This window comes from Nicotiana attenuata, unplaced genomic scaffold (assembly GCF_001879085.1).
Source record: "Nicotiana attenuata strain UT unplaced genomic scaffold, NIATTr2, whole genome shotgun sequence".
In the NCBI taxonomy this organism is placed as follows: Eukaryota; Viridiplantae; Streptophyta; class Magnoliopsida; order Solanales; family Solanaceae; genus Nicotiana; species Nicotiana attenuata.
The window spans coordinates 51,311-59,308 of NW_017675810.1; positions in this window are offsets into that span (position 1 = coordinate 51,311).

A 7,998-nucleotide genomic window follows, 5' to 3' on the forward strand; every position below is an offset into this window, starting at 1 on the left:
TTTAAAAGCTTAGAGAAAACACTGATATACAAAGGATCTAAAAGAATCGGAAAAACCTCGAAAGGTTAGGGTTTCAGAAGAACCCAGGTGATGAGAAAGGCTTGGAAAGTCATTGATCTGAGCCGGAGAAGTCGAGATCAGGCTCGAACAGCCATGGCTGGCCGGAGCAATGTCGGAGACAACCATAGAACTCGAATGAAACAAAGTCTGGGCCAAGCTTCTTCAAGGCTTGACCTTGAAACCATAGTATCCAGGCATGTAGGAGTCATAGGAGGCAGGAATAGGACTTCGATGGCCTTGGAAGCCATGGATTCCGGTGATTTTGGGGTGGAAGTGGAGGGAGACGGCTAGGGTTTGAGAAGCTTCGAGAGAGAATTGAGAGAAGGGGGGAATTCAAGGGCGGCTACAGAAGGGAAATGATTAGGTTTAGGGGTTAGGTCGGGTTAAAAAAGGAAGGGGCAAAATATGAGTCGTTGATCACTTGATCAACGGCTAGGATTAAAAAGAGAGTCCGGGCGGGTTATTTAAAAGGGTCGTGGGTCGGGTAGATTAGGTAATTGGGTTGGGTAATTGGGTTTAGGAATTGGGTTTAATTAGAGGCTCAAATCCGGCTAAAATTGAAATGCAAATGGTTATCATTTAAATAGCATTTTCCCTCATTTATTTTATAAAAAATAGTAAAATAATTTCTGGAAATAAATTAAAGGTACTAAAATAATTAATAATATATAAATATCAAATTAACAATACCGGAGTCAATTTTATAATTATAAACGCAATTAAATCTTAAAATAGGCTAATATTGCAATTATATGTAATTTAGCTCTAAAAATACTAAATAAATTTGTAAAAGTATACAAAAATTATGTTAGCTATATTTTAGCATAAATATAAAATTCCAATAAATGATTTACCAAAAATAATAATCACTGGGTTTTTATGGATGAAAAAGGGAAATAAATCAGTTTAAAAACCTTAAAAAATATGGAAAAAATAGTAAAATGCTTGGACATACTTATATATGCATATATATGCTATTTTAAAGATATTTTGCATATAAAAAATATACAGGGAAAAATTGGGTATCAACACTCACCTCTTGGAAATCCAAGAAACAACACGTAGTGTCAAGAAGCTCTGCAGAAGTAGAGTATAGAAGCCTAGCAGTTGTGACAGCAGAAGTGGTCTGGTTGTTAGGCCTGTTTTCTGAACTTGGAGTGCCTATTAAGCGACCTGTGGAGGTCTATTGTGATAGCAAAGCTGCTCTGCAGATTGCAACCAATCTTATCTTTCACGAGCGTACCAAACATATTGAGATGATTGTCATTTTGTGTGCGACAAGATCAAACAAGGTGTCCTTAGCACACAATTTGTAGTGACCAAAGATCAGCTAGTTGATCTTTTCACTAAAGGTCTTGGGCAGTCTCAGCATGCGTTTCTACTTGGCAAGCTTGGAGTGCTCAACATTTTGCACCCTCCAGCTTGAGGGGGAGCGTGAGCTACAGTCAGTTATATTTAGTTGAGGAGAAGAATTAGTTAGTTAGTTATAGTGGTCTGTGGGACCCAATAGTTAAGTTAGTACAAGGTTAGTGTGTAAGTATGTATATAAATTGTACTTTTCTCTTACAGATCAATACACATTCATTTTACTACATTTCCTCTCTTCTCTCCTAAGCTCGACCTCTCTACCCTCAAACCTAATTCCAAATTGCTTGGTTGAATCTGTAGATTGAGCTCAGATTCATCAAGCTTACAGAGAGCTTTGAACGAGCATGATGGAGTTTGGCTTAGTTTTTCCTTTAGAAAATAGGTTTAGATGTAAGCCTATAGTCATATCGATAATTAGGACTGATTTTCTAATTTTTTTTTTATATAAACATTTGAGAACTATCAAACTGAACCTTAAAAAAACTCTATGTACAAAATATATGCATACAAAATATTGGTCTCTTCATGCGTGGAAAGTAGTAGTTCTCTCTATCTCATTCATTCTGTGAGTGTTCTCAAAAAAAACTTTTTTAGGTGAAAGAGCACGGAGAGGTTAGGATGTTAATAAAATAAGATAATAACAATTTAATCATAATGATGATATATAACTTCACAATACTTTTTTGATTTACTGGTTTTGCTCTATGTTAATTAAATTTCTGAATTTTTGGTTTATCATCATCATATTTTTTCAGTTGCTTAAAAATCTTCTTAATGAGATGATGATAGATGAAATACAATGAGTACAGAAAAGATCTATCACATAACTAGTTCTGTTAAATTATTCTTTTAATAAATCATGTAATTTGCGTTTTTATTTATCTGAGGTTTTATATTTTTATATAGCAATCTAATATATGGACAATAACCAAAATATTTTAAATAACGCATCTCATTAATGATGACATGGCAGAGGATATGACACCTTTTAAAAGTTACAAAAAGTACTTTTAAAATCTAGTGCTTCTCTTTTGGTCTACCAAATTTAGTTATTGTTTTATAATTTTAATAAATGTTATAAAACAATAAATGAAGAAGAAGAGTATTGCAGAGAAAAGTAGAGAGAGAGAATTCTTATTGATATGAGATGAATTACAATGGAATATGACCTCTCTATTTATAGGGAAAAAGTGACTTAGCTACCAAGTAACAAGCCTTAAAATCTCTCTAAAATATAGACATTCACCATAAATACAATTCTATTTATAACACTCCCCCTTGAATGTCTATTCAACAGACAATGTGCCTCGTTAAAACCTTAACTAAAATAAAATCCAGTAGGAAAAAAATTCTAGAGAAGGAAAAAGAGTACACATGTTTAGAAATACGCCTTTTGGTTGCCTCGTTAAAAACCTTGCAAGGAAAACCTAGTGGGACAAAACCTTGTAAGGGAAAACGAGTACAACGCGTATTAACTCCCCCTGATGAGAGCATCAATTCACATCCTTGAGCCTTCGCATTCCAATCTTGTGCACTAGCTTCTTGAAGGTTGACGTCGGCAGAGATTTGATGAATAAATCACCCATATTAACTTCAATGAATATGTTGCATCTTGAAAATTCTCGCTATCACATTATCATGCTTATAATTATAGCAAGATACAAATGTGCACAAATTGTACTTAGGATGTGGTACTTCAGGACCAAGAGTTTCATATGCTTTAAGCAATTTAAATTCTTCATGGATTGTCATATACGTATAGTCAATAAGCCATATAAATAGAGTTTAGATTTACATCAAATTTTCATGTCATGCCAGACATATAAGGTACATAAAGGTGATAGCACACACCATTGACTTTATACTTTTAAGTGTTTGAACTGCAGGTCAAAAACTACTTGTCTTTCATATGAAACCAAATTCTACTTGAATTGTTTCTCCAGACTTAAGATCCTCATATATATTTAGTGTTATAATCAATGTCGTCGACAAACATTTTATATCGGTTCCAACCTCCTTATTTTTCATAAAGACATAACATAGAGATCTCTTCATTCATATATTCAGGTACCTGAATCTCTCATGAGATTTTATGAAGTGTTATGTCATGTGATCTTCTAGATCACTTGCCTCCTTTATTATGATCATTTGCTCATCTTCTTTATCAAGAAGTTTTATTTGAAACCGACTTGTCTATACGCTTTAAGCATACCATAGACTTTGTCCTTCTAGGACTTAATATGAGCATTTACAACGAGAATATAGTTACTTTCTTTGGGTCAGCAAATGCGTCTGGCATGCTTTGCAATATATTGCACATGAATTATCTTTTTATGAACTTCAAGTTCATATTATCTTATTCGAGGATCTAGATGTAGAAATGATAATTCATTCCACGTAATTTTTTTTCAACTGTTTATCATGCCTCCCCCTCATGTTAGAAAAACTAACTTGTTTCCTCAACTTTGAAAATCCACCTTTGTGCATTATATATGGTGTTAATCAAAACATACACCGCACACCAATAATAATAAGATGAAATCATTTGGTTCCTGACCCTGAACCACTTGTGAGGGGAGAAAATAATATACTTTAGTATATAACGTATATCAAACTGATATAGATAACTTTATTCTCATAAGCAATAGTTTAGCTATTAAGTGGAGGCACTCAATAAATCATTTTTCTAAACTAACTGTGATTAAATCAACTTATCAAGATGAAATATCTTGAATTAAAAATCTGGAAATTATGCTCTAAATCAAATTATTGAGCAAGTTACCTCGCAAACACCATGTTGCGTGTTAATAATAATCGCACATGTAACCATCTCATAGATGCATCTTATGTGGTATACATGGCAGGTGAATGGGCCCATATTCACCTTTGATATTTCCATCATTCATGAGATTCAATCCCAATTTTAGTTGATCTATTAATTAATGAGAACAAGCAATATAAGAGAATTCGTAAAGAACTTTCTAGTTCTTTTAATATTTACCCATATGAATTCTCTATTATTTTTGCACATCATACTTAAATTGATATGGCTAAACCAATTATGCCAACTAAATAGGTTATCAATATTGATAAACTTCAGATTTACACCATGACGTGTGAAATTATCAATAAACTCCAAGTTTATTATGATATGAGTTTTTATATCAATAAATATCCACTTTATTGTGGTATTCTTTTATTTGTGTAGTACAAACTGGAGAATAAAGCGGGTAGCTTTTCACATACATTTACCCAGCTACAAGTTGTAGTAATAGAAGATATTAAATCTTTCCTTTATTTATAGTCTCAATATAATCAACCGCTTTCGCGTATACTTTGAAAACTGAATAAGTTTCTTTGAGACTTACTACAACACAATACCCTATTGGTAATCAATTGTGTTTCTCCAAAATAGTAATAATTGGCTCTTCCAGAGCTCTCAATTAATTTGGTACTACCACATATTCATCAACATCCATATGTTGAATATCTCTTTTAAAGAGAAAGTTATACCATTATGTTCATGGTCAAAATCATTATAGGCAAGATATGTTGCTTTCATTACTTTTGCCCTGTAATAATCACATTGCCATAATATTTTGGCATAATCACAATAGTTATGTGATAAATGATCATTTATGCCATAATAATGGAATTATTTTCTTAATTCATCTCAAACCTCCTTCTAGAGGTGAGTGTGGCATATTCACTACCACTAGCACATTCATATTCTTTCAAGAATGAATATGCATTCATAAATTACATGTTGTCACATTCACATCATGAATGGACCATAATCATTTATATGTGCTTTACAAAATCTCATGTCAAATCAATGACAAATACTTTCACAAAGTAGGGGATTATTTTGAGAATCCTTATTGTTCTCATTACCACAATGATGACGATTATAATTTCGGCTATTGCCACGTCCACATCCATTGATACATTTAGTAGTAAATTTTGTCTTCTTTCAGACTTATCACATACTGCTATCACATCTCTTAAGGGAATGAGAATGGAGCAAATTCAATGGGACGAGTTTTCAATTCTTTGCCCACAATCATACATGAATTTGATCATGGCAGGGCAAAAAAATTTTACCACTTCAGGTGGTTATAATTTCTTACAAACTCCATTAGAGTTATAATCAAACTTTGTTGTCTTTGCTTGTATATAAAATCAAATTATAGAATTTCAAGAATTTAAAAGAGAAAAATAAAGTAAGATACTTACCTTAAATCCAGAATTTAATCATGAAGGAAGTTCATGGAACAATTGACAATCATTATGCTCAATCCCAAAGCTTCTACTCAATTGGTTAGAGTCTCGTGCTGATAACGTGTTATAAAACAATAAATGAAAAAGTAGAGTATTGCAGAGAAAAGTAGAGAGAGAGAATTCTTATTGATATGGGATGAATTACAATGGAATAGGACCTCTCTACTTATAGGGGAAAAGTGACTTAGCCACCAAGTAACAAGCCTTAAAATCTCTCTAAAATATAGACATTCACCATAAATACAATTCTATTTATAACAATAAATGAGATATCTTAAAATTATCGACATTTTTATTTATTGTTTTTAAAAAGATAACGTATTGCACAAGTCAGTATTGAAAAGATCAAACTCAATAGTGACGATAAACTTGAGGAGTTCTTATAAAGACATGTCCTTCACTTTTGATAAGCAGGGATCTATTATATTCTACTAATGATATAAGGTAGTGTGAGCACGTGATTTTTGCCCTAAGCAATAATTTCCAAATTTCAAACAAAATAATTTCTCTAGTATTTTATAACTTTTGTGAATTTTGTGGCATTCTTTGGTAATTGTTGCATTTTTATTTGTGCATTTAATCCATATGAAAATACAAAAAAATATGCATCGGCATTTAGGGATTTAATTTCACAATTGTAGTAGTAATTAGTTTTAGAATAAAATGTAAAGGAAATCGCAAGAAAATAGTTCTTTGCATTTGTTTCAAATAGAGTTATAAGTGATTTTAGGAGTTAAATAGGGTAATTAGGTCTTTACTTTGTTTAGCATTTTATAAAATCAGAAAAAATAAATAAATACAAAAATACAAAAAAATGCAAAAGCAAAATAAGAGAAAATACAAAATGAAAAGAGGAAATTAAAAAAAAAAAAAAGAGAGAAGATGGTCTTGTGCCCGAATTGGGTTGATTATTTTGGCCCAAAAGAAAACTCCCCAACCCACATACCAAACCCAGGCCCAATACCCCAGTCCGTTCAAGAGGCGCCCCCAAACGACGTCGTTTGACCCTAGTCAATCCTGGCCGTCGAGGTTTCATGATCCAACGGCCAGGAAGCTAGGGTCGACTAATATATATATGTCCAAACACACCCCCCCTACCCCCTCACCACTCCTCTCTCACCCCCCTCCTCAGAGACCCAAATAAACGCCGGCCACCGCCCTCCGCCCTGAGCCACCGCATACCACCGTCCCTCCGCCGTCCGCCGCCGGCGGAGATGCTCTGATCAACCCCAAAAATACACCACCAAACTCGTCTTCCTCTCCTCTTTCCAACCCCCATAACCATTCCCCTCGAATCGTAGCCATATGCCTCGAATATTAGATCAAAATTTCCGGCCAAAACACAACCTTGTCCAAACCGGCCCAAATTCACACCCCACAGTCTCCATGACCTCCCCATCATTAATCCCTAACCAAAACCTTTCGAATCTTGCCATAACTTCTCGAATTTCAAATCTTAGAACCGGCAGAACCCTAGCTCAAAAAATTTTAGGGATTTTTGACCGTAATTTCCCTAATCATGTGGGTTCTTGTGAAAACACACGATTAGGGATGTTACGTGTCAAGAATCCTGGAGGATTCAAGCAACAGTGCCTAGCCGAGTTCCTAATTCTATTAGGTATTCTGTTTTTTTTTTCCCTTCTTTTAATTCTGATTTTGTTCTTGTTTCTTTTGTTTTCTGTTTTGTTTATTTTTTTTTGATTCAGTATGTGTTCTAGCAATTTTAATAATTAGTGTATGTATTTGATTTTCAACGCATGATTTTAGCCTTTAATTCAATAGTTCGATTCTTGAACGTGTTTTAGCCTGTTTCGATAGTTCTTTGCAATTCAATTTTGTTTCATTTTAATCTTAGTTAATTGTTGTTTCAACCTGTTCGGATACTGTTTGGTTTGATTAAATCAATGGTTTGATTAAATCTTAGTTTAATTCAGTAGTTAGGGTTAATTGATTGGTTATAGCTGATTTAGATTAAATAAGGTTAACTATAGTCAGTATTAATTAAAGTAAAGGGGTTTGGGTTGGTCAGTAATTCCAAGAGAGTTTTGAGGGTAGTTCAGGCATAGGAAAAGGGTACTTTCAGCAGATTTGGTAATTTTTGAAAAGGGGTAAGGATAGAATAGGGATTGTAATAGGCATAGAACTTTCTAGGAGGGACTATAGTGTAGGTTCTAATAAACTTAAGGTAGTTACTTGTGTAACAAGTCAGAAAATAAAGGGGTAAGCACTGAAATGAGAATAGGAACTAAGGGGTAAAAGGAAAATCTGAAATTGGACCTAAGGTCACCT